The sequence below is a fragment of the Physeter macrocephalus genome, unplaced genomic scaffold (assembly GCF_002837175.3).
Source record: "Physeter macrocephalus isolate SW-GA unplaced genomic scaffold, ASM283717v5 random_5, whole genome shotgun sequence".
Lineage (NCBI taxonomy): Eukaryota > Metazoa > Chordata > Mammalia > Artiodactyla > Physeteridae > Physeter > Physeter macrocephalus.
In genome coordinates, this window is record NW_021145291.1 from 227401 (window position 1) to 242466 (window position 15066).

The 15066-nt window shown below is 50.6% G+C and overlaps 1 protein-coding gene across 5 annotated transcripts in view; it reads left to right on the forward strand.

The window, feature by feature from the left end:
- Positions 1-1490: 1490 nt before the first annotated feature.
- GPR4 (G protein-coupled receptor 4) overlaps positions 1491-15066 on the forward strand; it is a 16925-nt gene continuing 3349 nt past the window's right edge. The window contains exons 1-2 of one of the 5 annotated variants that reach the window (XM_028483085.2): positions 8147-8224; positions 11403-11483. The gene's annotated coding sequence lies outside the window, so the exon portion shown is untranslated. Of the gene's footprint in view, positions 1589-8146; positions 8225-9230; positions 9412-11399; positions 11484-15066 lie in introns of those variants that run through there. The other 4 variants (XM_028483086.2, XM_028483088.2, XM_024132651.3 and 1 more) reach the window with 4 other exon arrangements.

A 15066-nucleotide genomic window follows, 5' to 3' on the forward strand; every position in this document is an offset into this window, starting at 1 on the left:
GAGCCCCAAGTCCAAAAATCTCAGGGAAGGGCTATGATTGGCCCATCTGCAGATCTATCAACGTGGTCTGTTGTTTGGCCTGCTGTGATTGGTTCCACTTGGGTGAAGGCCAACCCTGGACCAATGGTTGTGGCCAGGAAGATGGAATCATGTAAAAACACGGAAGCCTCCACTTGAACCACGAGGCTGAAATAGGGCAAGGAAAGTTTTCAGAGAAGTGGGCTGATGACACTATCGATGTCTAGGAGATGGGGTATGAGGATTCTGGGTAGCAAGAGACAGAAACCTAACTTCATCCAGCAGAAACGATAAGAAGCAATTGCCAGCTCATGGAACTGGGTAGTCCAGGAGGGACCCAGCTAGATTCAGGGGGCTCAGATGTGATTGGGGTTTTCCTTCTGGGGATTTCTCAGTGTAATGTCTGTAACTTGGAGCAAATTTTTAACTTTAACTTTGTATTGATGTATGTTACATGCAGAGAAGTATGCTCATCATAAATGTATAATCACAAACTGATCCCATCCATGCAGCCAGCTCCCAGATGAAGAAGTAGAACATCCCCAGGCCCCAGAAAGTGTCCTTGTGCCCCTTCCTAGCCATTGCGCACCACGCCCGGCCCCCGCCAGTAATTGCTATCCTACTTCTCACACCATAAAACAGTGTTACCCATTTTTGTACTTTAAATCAGAGGTCAGCAGACTGTTTCCGGAAAGGGCCATATAGTAAATATTTTAGATTTTATGAACCACTCAGTCTCTGTCCCAGCTAACTCTGACATTGTCGTGTGAAAGCAGTCACAGACAATGCAGGCATGAATGAGCTTGGCTGTGTTCAAATAAAACTATGGATGCTGAAACTTGAGTTTCTCCACATTTTTGTGTGTCATGAAATACTATTGTTTTGATTTTTTTGGAACCACTTAAACATGTGAAAACCATCTTAGCTCACGAGCCATACAAAGACAGGCGGTAGATGGGGTTTGGTCCACAGTGGTAGTTTGCTCACCTTTGCTTTAAATAGATGGAATCATAGAGTATGAACTCTTGGATCTGGCTTCTCCCCTTGAGCGGGTTTCTTAAGCCTCTCAAGGCCTCAATTTCCCAATGTATAAAATAGAAGTTAATAATAGCACCTGCCCCATAAGGGTGCTGTGAAAATGAGTTAAATAGATGCAAAAGCTTAGGACAGTACCTGGCACATAGGAAGCTCTCTACAAATGTTAGCTGATTATTTTTACACTGTTGAGAACACAGACGCTGTGGCGGCAGGCATTCTGCCAGGCCACATGGTAACAAAGCCAGAGGAAGTCTTTCTTTCATACCACTCAAGCGTCTCCAGGAGTAATCTGATTGGCTCACCGTGGATCATGTGGCCAATCTCCATGGCCTAGGGAATGGAGTCATCTGACCGGCCAGGCCTGGGTCACGTGCTCATCTTTTTGCTTAGGAAGGGGTTAGTGTACCTGGGACTGACAGCGCCACCTAAACCTCGCAGAATGGGTGGGAGAGTTCTCCCAAAGGAAGGGGGATGGGAAAACACTCAAGCAGGAGACGGAAGCTACCAGCAACCTCAGCATATTTATGTCAAGGTGGGTGACACCCTGGAGGGCAGGGTCAATAATGTTTCTGGGAGTTTGAAGACCCCTATTCCCAGTATCTATTGCTTCAGAACAAAGCATTCCAAAACTTAATGGCTTAAAACAACAATCATTTTGTTATCACTCATAGTTTCGTGTTAGCCATTCATCTATGATGGAATTTGGGTTGTGTCCATAGTTTGCTATTGCAAGTAAGGCTGTGATAAACATTTATATACAAGTTTCTATTTGGACATATGTTTTCATTTCTCATGGGTATATACCTAGGAGTAGAATTGCTGAGCCATATGGTAATTCTGTATTTAACTTTTTGAGGAACATGTGTGTGTGTGGTTTTAATTAAACAATCTTGAAATAATTATAGACTCAAGGGAAGTTGCCAACATAGTACAGAGAGGTCCTCTATACCCTTCATCCAGTTTCCCCCAATGGTAACATCCTGTATAACTATAGCACAATACCAAACTTGGAAACTGACACTGGTGAATCTACAGACCTTATTCAGATTTCACCATTTTTACATGCCCTCCTGCTTGTGTGCGTGCATGTATGTGTGTGTGTGTGTGTGTGTGTGTGTCTATTCAGTGTTATGACGTGTATAGATTTTTCCAAGGGGATTCCAGCAAAGGTTAGAAACTCCCTTTTGTTTCCAAAGTATTCCCAAAGTATACCTGCTGTCTGTATATATGTATGTTTGCTCTCTGGTCTTTAGCTAGTTAACAAACCCTAATAAGTTCAATGAGTTCTGCCATCTGGGCTGATCATACCTCAGGTATGAGACTGTATTCTAAAGGAGACCTTAAATTAGTGATAGGATACCTCTATTTTCAGTTTTGAAGTATTGTATTAGAGAAAACGCCAGAGAAACAGAACCAGTGGGATGTATATATTATAAGGAATTGGCTCATTCAGTTATGGAAACTGACAAGTCCTAAGATCTGCTGGGTGAGTCGGCAAGCTGGAGATCCAGGAGAGGCAGAGGTGCAGTTCTAGTCTGCAGGCCGGCAGACTCGAGACACAGAAAGAACCAATGTTTCAGTTTGAATCTAGAAGGTAGGAAAAAGCCAGTGTTCCCGTTCAAAGGCAGTTGAGCAGAAGATAGTCTCTCTTACTCGGGGAAAGGTCAGCCTTTTTTGTTCCATGCAGGCCTTCAACTGATTGGGTGAGGCCCACCCACATTGGGGAGAGCAATCTGCTTTACTCAGTTTCCCGATTTAAATGTTCAGCTCATCCAGAGCACCCAGAATGTTTGACCAAATATCTAGGCACTTCATGGCCCAGTCAAGTTGGTGCATAAAATTAATCATTACAGGAATGATCATCAATTAAAACATAAGTCAGCGTTCTCAATGGGAATCTCTAATAAACCTGCAAGAGGTACAGAAAGTTCCCCAATCGAGGTAAGACAATTGAGGTTTCCTTTCTTCCGTTGGGGCCAGAGAAGTGGCAGGATTCAGAGTGCTGCAGCAGTGAATAGAAGTAGGAGAGAGAGAGGGTAGCAACCTCAGAAGAGGTTGACCGGCTGGCTGAAATCATTGTGTGCTTTTAGTCAGTAGTGATGTGCTGGATGAGGAATCATAAAGTCAAGTGGGGTGCCTAGAACTAGCCCAGCAGAAGCATCAAGTTTTGCAGCCCCAACTATTGCCTTAGGACAAGGAGGAGAAGTCTGCTCTTGTTAATGACTCTTTACTGCCTGGTATGAAAGCATTTCAGTATTTTAACAACTGATACAGCCCTATCAGTGTGAACCAGCTGAATATCAACTGTGACTGTCCAGAAGGAGTAGGGATTGAATTGTTCTGATTCCTTCATCTTTGGTAGGCAAGATAATTTATGGTGATGCTATCTAATTACCTCTCTCTCTCTCTCTCTCTCTTACGTTTGAAGCACTGACATTTCCCCCCACTATTCTTGAGTTCAGTAGTTCTTACACTTGAAGGAGCAGTAGTAGAATCATCTGTAGGGTTTGTTATAATGAAAACGCACCTCCTTCCAATTCCCCATCCAGGGTTTCTAATTCCATCAGTCTGTGTGGGGCCCAAGAATTTGCCTTTCCAAAGAGTTCCCAGATGCTCCAAGTACCACACTTTGAGAACCACTGCACTAATAGAACTATAATAAGGTAACAAATCTATAGGATCTCTCTAGACAGAGCAATACATAAGAATTTTGTAGAACATTACACGCTTGTGTTTCTTTTCCTTGTCTGAACTGTACAGATGATCTCTTGGGATGGAAGGCTCAGAGCCTTGCAGTTTCAGAGTGACAGTTTATCAAGGCCATCAATTCCTAAGGGAAGGAAAAATTACTGCAGGAGAAACCTGCAAATCCCTCTTTGACCAGCAAGGAGGATTGTCCATGTGTCTCCAGGAACAGCTGCCTAAGCTATAACCCTCCAAATGTCAATATCCTTCAGAAGCGACAGCCCCCAGAGCCAAACATGAAATTCTAGGAAGGGGAGGGTATTCAATCATATCAAAGAGTTTCATCCCCTCCACCTTTCTGGCCAAAGATCTCAATTAATATGACCAGAAGTCAATCATTCACTAATCAATTGCCCACGAGGATGAGGATTTTGGCTTTTAAGACTGTATTCTCAGGGCCTAGCACAGCGTCTGGCATGCAGTAAATGCTCAACAAACACAAATGTTGATTAATCAATGAATGAATTCATTCAATATATGTAAGAAACATTTTAGTCTAGGCCAGAGCCTGAGCTGGGCAGTGCTGGGCAGAGGGGTGACTGAGACAGCCCCAGCCCTGCCCTCAAGGGACTCAGTCTGGTGGGGAAGGCAGACCCATCCTTAGACAATGATGACCATGAGTGGGCAAAGGAAGGCCAAGTGGGTATCAGGGAGGGCTTCCTGGAGGGGACAACAGACCTGCCTATTGAAGGATGAGTAAGGAATGAACCAGGTAAAGTGAGGGGAGTGTTCCAAGTGGCAGTTCTGACAGCTCCCTCCTTCCTCCTATTCCCCCAACAAACTGTGACAAGGCCCCCTCTAGGCTCCAGCAGCCCCTGGACCCCTGTTCCAGCCTTGACCACGCTGAGGTATGACTGTCAGGGACAGATCTGTCTCCCCCTCACGGACTGCCAGCCCTTGGAGAGAAGGGCCAGGGCTGTTGTGGTCACTGCTGTGTCCCCAACACTGCCTAGCCCAGGGCCAGGTACAGAAGCAGGGGCTCAGGGAGTGTTTACTGAATGAATATGAGAGTGGTGTGTGTGTGTGTGTGTGTGTGTGAAACAGTTGAAAGTGTGTTTATATGAAGAGGATCAAAGTTCAAACTCCTCAACCCTAATTTCCCACCCCCAGGAAGTGGCATAACAGCAGTTAAAGACTAGAGCTCCACTGTTGGGAGTCCAGCACTTACCCATCTAGGCCCCATCTGTAAAATGGTGCCTCTGCATATGGTTATTTTGAGGATTAAATGAGTTATTTACATAAAGTGCTTAGAATGGTACTTGGAATGTAGTAAGTGGTCATTAAATGTTAGCTGTCCTTATTTGTCAATCATTTCTGATCCTTTTTTTTTTAAATTTATTTTTGGCTGTGTTGGGTCTTCGTTGCTGCGCATGGGCTTTCTCTAGTTGCGGCGAGCAGGGGCTACTCTTCGTTGCAGCGCACAGGCTTCTCATTGCAGTGGCTTCTCTTGTTGCGGAGCACAGGCTCTAGGCATGTGGGCTTCAGTAGTTGTGGCACGCGGCTCAGTAGTTGTGGCTCATGGGCTCTAGAGCGTCGGGTCAGTAGTTGTGGTGCACGGGCTTAGTTGCTCCGCGGCATGTGGGATCTTCCCTGACGAGGGCTCGAACGAGTGTCCCCTGCATTGGCAGGCAAATTCTTAACCACTGTGCTACCAGGGAAGTCCCTGATCCTTCCTTTCTTTTTGATCCTTCCTTTTTAAGCCTACATCCTCTCCTTTCCCCATCTCTTATATCCAGTCACTTGAATCACCAATACTTGCCCTTCCTTGTGACATTTCATGCCTCTGAGCCTCTGCACATGCTGTTCCCTCCCCGCTGGTACACCCTTTCTGAACTTGTCCACCCAGGGAACTCCTATTCAGCCGGCACAGTCCAGCAATCATATCACCCCTCCAGACCTCCAGGTTTCAGATCTATGGGATCAAAGTCTCCTTTCCTGTCCTCCAGCTTTTGACCCTTACCTAAGGTCCAAGTTCTGGGGAAGTAAGTGGTCCAGCGCTAAGCAGTCCTTTCACTGGGTCTCTCGGTGCTCTGTCACCCCCTTGTGCCCAGACTCAGACCTGCATGGAAAAATGTGCCTCGAAAGTTCTGGGAGAATGGTGCTGGTGATTCTCCACCGTGTACCCCAGGGTCACTCTCAGCCTTTCTCCTCCTGCTCTGGGCCCTGGGAGACTGCCCTGTGTGGGCTCCATCCACGGGAGTCCCTTGCCCTCTGCCTTCTCGTTGGGTTCTCCCCGTTACAGGCACTGACAGGAGATCTGAGGGTAAGTAGTGGGGGAGAGGTCGGAGTATTTATTTTCCGGGCCCCTCCCTGCACCCCTGCAGTTTTGGCAGTGGCTGTGTTCCTCTACCTAGAGCTACAGCTCCTATGGGCTCCACTCCAAACTTTAGCTTTCTGCCTGAAGGGTGGTAATGGCTTGGTTCTGGCTCCAGCTGGTTCCCTGGCGTCGCCCCATATTTTGTGGGTTCTTTCACCCTGCCAACCCTTCTAAACCTTCCCTTCATAAATGTTCTCACTTAAACTCTTTTTTTTTTTTTTTTTTTGACCGCACCATGCACGCGGCTTGTGGTGATCTTAGTTCCCTGACCAGGGACTGAACCCGGGCCCTCGGCAGTGAAAGCGCTGAGTCCTAACCACTGGACCGCCAGGGAATTTCCCCCCAGTTAAACTCTTTGAATGGCTACCTGTTTCCTGCCAGGACCCTAACTGAATCACATTATAAACTTAGGGTGAGCCCAGGAGAGAAGGGGACCCTCGCCCACCAGTGCACTCCAGAATTTCTCTTTAGGATGAGCTTGGGATGGCCAAGGGGCTGACAGGAGGGCTTGTCTTGACGCTGATAAGATTTATATTGGGTTATTTGTGGGGAGGGGGCTAAAGCCTTCGTGATACTTCCATTGGAGGGTCTCTGTCTGTCCCCTTGAAGGAGGGTGGAAGGAAAAAACTTTTATTCCTCTGTGTATTGCTGGTCACTTGGGTCCTTGGTTAACTCTCTCACTCTCTGTTTAACTCAAGAGCCCTGAGAGGAAGGTGGTAATATGGTTCAGAGAGGTGAAGTCTTTTGTCCAAGGCCACATGGTGAATGATTATAATAGCTACCTTAAACAAAACAGAAGTGTTTCATTACATTTCTGTGAAGTTCTGGAACAGGCAACACTAATTTCCAGTAAAAAAAAAAAAAAAAAAAAGAAAAGAAAAACAAAAAGGCATGGAGTTGCCTCTGGGAGTGAAGTAGGGTGTGAGTATGCCCTGGAAAGGGACAAAAAAACAATGTTCTCAGGTGATGGAAATGTTTATGTCTTAATCTGGGTGCTTAGTCACATGGGCGTATCTGTTTGTCACAACTCGTTGCACTGCTCTCTTAAGGTCCAAGCATTTTCATTTTTATTTTCAAAATAAATAAAGAAGAACTTGCAAGCCCATTTTTGAGTGCTACATCCCAGGTCGGTCCAAAGTGCTTTGCCCAAGAATGAATTCTCATGACCAATCTATGAAGGACGTGATGATGATAATCAGCAAATATTTTTGAAGCACTTACCAGTCGTGTATTTACTCTCTGAAAATAACGTGTATGGAACGCCTCTCTTGTAGTAAACTAACCAAACACAAAAATGACACTCCTCCTAGTGGGGAGGCAGATAATTAGAAAAAAAAAGAAAAAAAGTGAAATACATAGAATGTTGGATGGTGACAAGTTCTATGGGGAAAAGCAAATAAAGCAGGAGGTAGGGGATCATGGAGGGGGGTGGGGGTGGGTCATGTTTTATAGACTTGATGGTATGACGTCCCCATGACAAAGGGACTGTGAGAGACCACGTTATCAGAAGAGGAACAGAGAGGTCACCAGCCTAAGTCTCGCCAAGAGGCAGGGCTGGAGCCGGAAACCCCAGGATTCCTTCCAGGGCTGGTGCTGACCATGGGCCTGGGGAACTAACAGACCCCTCGTTCTCTCCCTTGGGGAAGGGGGCATGCAATGATCCGAAAGTTAATGACTTGGGACTGGGGTCTCCGAAAGGAGGAAACGGTTCAGCTCAGTGAGGGATCCCCCGTTCCCCCTCCCCACCCCCAGCTGAGGGCTTGATCTAGTTGGAGCGCGGGACTGGAGGCACGGTAACCAAAGGGGTTAATGAGGTGGGGGTCTCCAGGATGGGGATGTTGAAGGACTGGGGGGTATTCCAGCGGCAGGTGAGATTTCCCCAGGGCTGGAAGCCTTTAGCGGGGTGAAGGCTTAGAGGGGTTAAGGGGGAGCGACGAAGGAGGGGTTAATGGGGGCGGGCCCGGCCGGGCCGGGGCGGGGCCTCGGCTGGCGGCTCTGGCCCGGGGGCCAGTAGAAGTCGCCGCCGGGTTCCTGCGCCGCCGTGGAGCCCGGCTCCCCTAGCCGCGGAGAGAGGCGCCACCTGCCCCGTCCAGCCGTCACGCGCAGGTAGCCGCCGCTCCCCGCCCCGCGCGCGCCGGTCCTGCGGCCGCCGGCGACTGCTCCTCCCCGCGCCGCTCCGGGGCTTCGCGTCCCCGCGTCCGCGCGCTGCCTCAGTCTCCCGCGCCGCCCCCGTCCCCGCCCCTCTCTGGGGCCGGCTCTTCCCCGCGTCTCTGCGGCTGACTTTGTCTCTGGGTGTGTCTCCATCTCTCCGTCTGTCTCTGATGTGTCTCTGGATCTGCGGTCCCTCTCCCTCTGGGTGTGTTTCTCCTTCTCCATCTCCGGGTGTCTCTGTCGATTTCGTTATCTCTGCCTCTCCGTCGCTCTCTCACTCTGTTTGCCTCCATCTCTGTGTCTTGATGAACTCTCAGTTTCTGTGGATCTCTCTGCTTCCATCTCCCCGTCTCTGGGCATCTCTTTGCCCTTTCCCTTCCTGTCTCTGTCTCTCCGTATTCCTCTGTCTCTGTCTCTCTGTATCTTAGACCCGGTTCTGGCAACTTCACCCCGTCATCATCTCATTCCAAATCCTCGCAAATTCCAACTTTCACATGGGCCGAGGAGCTGCTTGGGAGTGGGGTAGGGGGCGGTAGGATGGCCACCTGGGGCAGGTGGCCTCTGAGTCCCCCTGTGACCCCGCCTCCCCCTTAACAGTCACCCCACTGCTCTGGAGGTCGCACCCACCCCACCCTCCAATTTCAGGAATTCCTGGCTGGGGGGTAAACTTCCTCCCCCACTTCCTCCCTTCCAGGATTTGGCTGGGTCACCCGTTAACTCCTTCCTGCCTTGGCTTCATCCCCCCCCTCCTTGAGCTGGACACCCCCCACCTCCAAGCACGCTGAACGACAGCTCTGGAATTTCGGTTGTGGGATGTGTGTTGTGTACTCAGGCGGGACGTGCGCTGGGGGAGTCTCTTGAGGGCACAGATGGAGTTGATGGGGGCCACATCCCCACCGCCCCCCACCAGGGCCCATCACCAGCCCCACTCTTTCTGAACTCACCGAGGGCCCCTCACAACTCTGTCTCTGTGGTTGAGCTTGACTTCAGGTTTGGGGTGAGGATGGGGAGGTTTTCCTTTCTGGTGGTGGAGCATCCAGTAGTAGAAAATGAGAGAGACTGATGGGGGAGGGGCTCCAGAACTCTGGGAATCATAGAAGCAAGAAGTCTTGCATGTGAAGTCTTTGAATGAAAGGACCCAGGTAAGTGAGAATGATCAGAGAGGAGGACCAGGAATGCTCAAACCTTCAAATTAAAGGTCCTTAGGATATTTGAATCCTTCAATCCAAAAAGCTTGGTGTTGGAATCTTGGCAGTTTTCAGTGTTCGCACACAGCCGAGAGCTTGAAAGTGCTTGCAGAGCCAGCTAGACCAAGCCCCCCATTTTACAGATGGGGAAACTGAGGCCCAAGAGCAGAAGTCCCCACAGTGAGTCAGTTTCAGGCTAAGGTTGGGACTCCAGTTCCACTGAAGCCCCAATCCAAAGATCTGGCTTCTTTTGCTGCCACTAAGTCGGATTCCTGTGGGGCAGGAGGTCTTCATAGGGAGGAGGGAAGAATGCCAAGGTGAGTGTGAATGGCTGGAACCCAGGAGGGAGCCTTTTAGAGGCAGAGGAGAGAAAATATTTCTAAAAGCATGGTGTTGGAGAAGGAGAGGGGACAAGAGTTGGTTTGGGTGGAAGGGGTGGAGTTTCAGAGAAGGAGGGAAGAGAGGGGAAGGGGGGGTAGTGCAGAGATTAACTCCCGCCTGACTCTGTCTCCTGACCCTCCCCATGAAGCCCACTGCTCCCGCAGGACAGGGCCTATAATTTGGTTTGTGTCTAGACAAATAATAACTCAGCCGGTGTGAGCGAGCAGGGAGGGACGTGGCAAGGCTCCCTGGGAGGCAGCCTGGGCTCCTAATGTCCCCCGCAGGGGGGTGAGAATTTAGGGACCAGGTGAACGTGGTGACTACCCCTTCCCCATTGAATCCTTAGTATCTTAGAATTCTGCATAATCTTAGAACTTTAGGCTGCTAGAATGTTAAAAGAAAAACGGATTAGATAGGGAGGAAAAAGGAAGTGAGGTTTACGGTATGTAGAGTATGTTACCATTTCTGTAAAAAAGAAAAGGGAAATAAATATTCGTGTTTTCTGGGCAAAGATAGTAATCACTGAGAGTTAATAATAGATTCTGAAAGTTATAGAATGTTAAAAAAAATCATAGAGCGTTCTAACAATAGAACTTGAGAATCTTGGAATGTGAGACACTGGGTTATTGGAAACTTAGAAGGAGAAGGGCATGGAAAGCCACCATGATAATAATAATAGAATGGAAGAAAGGTAAAGCTCTAGAATGTTATAATAATAGAACAGTAAACCAGGAACTGGACTAACAATAGAACCTGAGGATTTGAGAACCTGGCAATCTAGAACATCAGAGGAGTAGAGTCAAGGACTCTGGTGTCCCTTTTGGACGGTGTGGGGGTGTGTGGGGGGATGGGGACCCCTTCGGTAGAGATGGGGAAACTGAGGCCCAGCGGAGCGGTCACGGTGGCCGGTCTGTCCCCCGGTTTCCGCCGGCCAGCCGCCAGGACACCAGGTGGGGAGCGAGGCTTGGTGATCACATTTCGTCCCCTAATGAGCAGACCGGAGCTGGCTGGTCCCCCGGGGCTGTCAGGGGAGCAGGAGCCCTCAGAGGAGGGAAGTGGGGGGTGAGAGAGGCGACCTGGAGGCTTCTAGGACAAGACTGGTGAGTGAGGGGGTGTGGGGCTCTGTTACCTCTCCATCTTGTCCTTTCACCGCCGCCCGCCCGCAGTCCTTCAGCCTTGCTGGACTTAGAGGTGGCTGCCAGGGCCCAGGGACTTACCTGGCTTCAGCAGCTGAGGTGCAAAGTGGGGGCAGTGGTCTGACAGTCCTTCCTGTCTCCCCACGATCGCTCCACATTCTCAGCTTATCTCTCTTCCCTGCCCCTCTGGGAGGGGGCAGCAGGGACCACAAGGGAGGCCTGTGGGTCTGGGGAGCTTCTTGTGGGCACTGTGAGATTTGGGGGTTGACCTCCCCCACACAAAGCCTGAGTAAGGGAGGCAACTTAGATCCCAGCCCAACAGGGTCTTGGCTCCAGGGGGCTGGGCAAGGGAGTCAGGTGTTAGAGGGGCACCCAAGACGCCGAGGTCACTTGCTTCCTTGTGGTGAGAGTCCGTGGATCTTTCAGCAGATTCTTAACGGGGACTGAGAACCCCGGAAAGACTTGAGAAAAATTACGGGAATGCAGCGGGTGAAGAGAGAAAACATACAGGTAAGGGGAAGCTTTTTACTTAAGAATGACAGGGCTTCCCTGGTGGCGCAGCGGTTGAGAGTCCGCCTGCCGATGCAGGGGACGTGGGTTCGTGCCCCGGTCCGGGAAGATCCCACGTGCCGCGGAGCGGCTGGGCCCGTGAGCCGTGGCCGCTGAGCCTGCGCGTCCGGAGCCTGTGCTCCGCAACGGGAGAGGCCGCAATAGTGAGAGGCCCGCGTACCGCAAAAAAAAAAAAAAGAATGACAGATCTATGCAGTCTTGACACACCATGTGACTTAGACAACTGCTTTGTGGCTCTAGGCCTCAGTTTCCCCATCTGTATCAGGCAGGGGTCAGAAATAGCCTCGCGTCCCTATGTGTTGTGGCATATAGGCCTGTTGCACTGTGGAGTTCTAAGAGTCTGCCATTCCGCGCTGTCTTTCGGGGGTTTGGTGGTGGGCAGGTCTCAGGTGGGGGAGAAGAGAGGGTTGAATGCCCCTCCCCCATGCCCAGCATCCCCCAAGAAGCAGATGGGTTGAGGAGGAGGGAGGGGTAAGCGGCCAACTGGTTCCCCCTCGAGGAAATTAGCAATGGGAAGTGTATTTCCTTTGGCTGCAGGAAATCAGTCTCATGCCTGTGTACCCACCCCAGCCTCAGCTGAACCCAGGGATTCTTAAGAGGGTGGGGCAAAGGGAACTCCCAGCTCTCAGTGCCTCCTCCCATTATGAACTGGTTCATTCTTGTGTCAGCTCCCCAGTGCCTGTGGAATAGTAATAATTGTTCAAATTTATAGATGATATCACCTCTACCAAGGATTTTCTTTTTTTAAATTAAGTTTGTTTTTTATTGAAGTATAGTTGATTTACAATGTTGTGTTAATCTCTGCTGTACAGCAAAGTGACTCAGTTATACACATATAGACATTCATTTTTCAAAAATATTGTTTTCCATTATGGTTTATCACAGGATATTGAATATATCCATAGTTCCCTGTGAATAAATTCGGAGATGTTTCATCCTCTTCAGTTTTCTGGAAGAGTTTGTATAGAATTGATATTTTCTTTTTTTCTTCTTTTTTTTTTTGGCTGAGCGCGCAGCATGCAGGATCCTAGGCACAGGGTCAAACCTGTGCCCCCTGCAGTGGAAGCGCGGAGTCTTAAGCACCGGACTGCCAGGGAAGTCCCAAGGATTTTCATATCTGGGATGTGACTAGTATAAAAGTTGTGCCCACCCCCCCCTTTCTATAGAAGGGGAAACTGAGGCTCCTGAAGAAGTAATTCCCTCAGTGTTACAGGGGGAAGGAGAGACCCAGGGCAGACAGAGGGGAGAGAGATGTTTGGGTTTTTGTTTTGTTTTTTAATATAAATTTATTTCTTTATTTATTTTTGGCTGCCTTGGCTCTTCGTTGCTGCGCGTGGGCTTTCTCTAGTTGCGTTGAGCGGGGGCTGCTCTTTGTTGCGGAGCATGAGCTCTAGGCGCGCGGGCTTCAGTAGTTGTGGTTTGCGGGCTCAGTAGTTGTGGCTCGCGGGCTTGGTAGTTGTGGCTCGCGGGCTTAGTTGCTCCGCGGCATGTGGGATCTTCCCGGACCAGGGCTCGAACCCATGTCCCCCGCATTGGCAGGTGGATTCTTAACCACTGTGCCACCAAGGAAGCCCGAGAGAGGTGTTTTGAGTGATTTGCTCTGGGCGGGTGGTTTCAGTTCAAAGGCAGGGACCGGATTGCACTGTTCCAGCCAGGAGCAAGCCCCCTCTGTCCCATCTCCACAGGATCCAGGAGTCTCTGTGAGTCTGAGGTGAGGGCAGCTCTTCAGTCATGGAGGACCCAACAGCGGGGAGGACTTAACTGAGTGACACTCAGCCCTGATCTTTCAAAGTCAGTTGCGCAGCAGATAGATCCTGCCCTTTTCACTTTTTCTCTCCCCACCTCTTTCTCTGGGTCCCCGCAGGGACTCGCTTGAGTTTGAAGTCGGGGGTGCTGCCGCCTCAAGGTGAGCGGGGGCCTGTGTTGGGGGAGGGGCTGACCAATGCCTGTCCCCTCAGTCCAAAGTCATTTCTTGAGTGCCTACTGTATGCCGGGCCTGTCCTGGGCGCTGGCGATACAGCAGTCAACACAAGGTCCCTGCCCTCCTGGAATGTCCGTTCTAGACAGACAGACAGACACAAACAAGATGCAAAGTGATGTGAGGAGAGAGCCCTGGGAGTGGGTGGTCAGGACTCTGGGTACAGAGGGCCTCCCTGAGGAAGTGAAGGAGGTGAGGGAGCTAGTCGTAAGTAAGTCTGAAGGAAGAACAAAGGTTTTGTCTTGTTTTGTTTTGGCCGCGTTGGGTCTTCGTTGCTGCGCGTGGGCTTTCTCTCGTTGCGGTGCGCGGGCTTCTCATTGCGGTGGCTTCTCTTGTTGCGGAGCACGGGCTCTAGGCGCGTGGGCTTCAGTAGTTGTGGCACGCGGGCTCAGTAGTTGTGGCTCATGGGCTCTAGAGCGCAGGCTCAGCAGTTGTGACGCACGGGCTTAGTTGCTCCGCGGCACGTGGGATCCTCCCGAACCAAGGATCGAACCCGTGTCCCCTGCACTGGCAGGCGGATTCCTAACCACTGAGGCACGGACGTCCAGAACAAAGGTTTTGTTTGTTTGTTTGTTTTTTTGTGGTACGTGGGCCTCTCACTGTTGTGGCCTCTCCCATTGCGGAGCACAGGCTCCGGACGCGCAGGCTCAGCGGCCATGGCTCACGGGCCCAGCCGCTCCGCGGCATGTGGGATCTTCCCGGACCGGGGCACGAACCCGTGTCCCCTGCATCGGCAGGCAGATTCTCAACCACTGCGCCACCAGGGAAGCCCCAGAACAAAGGTTTTGACGCTGGAAAGAAGGTCCAGCCTTGAGGCTGCTGAGGTGGGGGAGGGGAGGTGGGCAAGAAAGTCAGCTAGGCTGCCCAGGCTGGTCAGGCAGTGCCTTGTCACCCGGGGTGAGGATTTGGGATTTCACCCCAAGTCCACTGGGAAGCTATTGGAGAGTTTCAAGCAGAGAAGTAACAAGAGCTGATTTACGTGTTAGAGAGACCTTCCTGGCTGCCACGTGGGAAGTGAGTTGAGGGAAGTCAGAGTGGCAGCCAGGAAAGCCGTGAGGAGGCTACTGCAAAGTCCAAGCCAGTGGTGATGGCTGAGTAGAGCGGGCAGCAGCAGGGGTTTTAGAGACATGCACGGATTCGGGATTTAGTGTGGAGGCAGGGAGAGCCAAGTGGCCTTTCCCATGAGCAGATGCTCAGGCCCCTGGGAGGTTCCCATGTACCTGCTGTGTACCTTCGGGCTCATCCCTTCCCGTCTCTGGGCCTTGGTTTCCTCATCTGTCCAATCGACTCAACCAGTGGTTTTCAAAGTGTGTCCTGGGGATTCTTCAGAGGTGGCCTTCCTCCCGCCACCTCATTTTTTCTAGAGCACAGAGCAGCTTCCCCTGTCACTGTCTTAGATGCGGTTTCCAGCTGAGATGTCTCTTTTTTTTTTTTTTTTGCGGTACGCGGGCCTCTCACTGCTGTGGCCTCTCCCGTTGCGGAGCACAGGCTCCGGACGCGCAGGCTCAGCGGCCATGGCTCACGGGCCCAGCCGCTCCGCGGCAT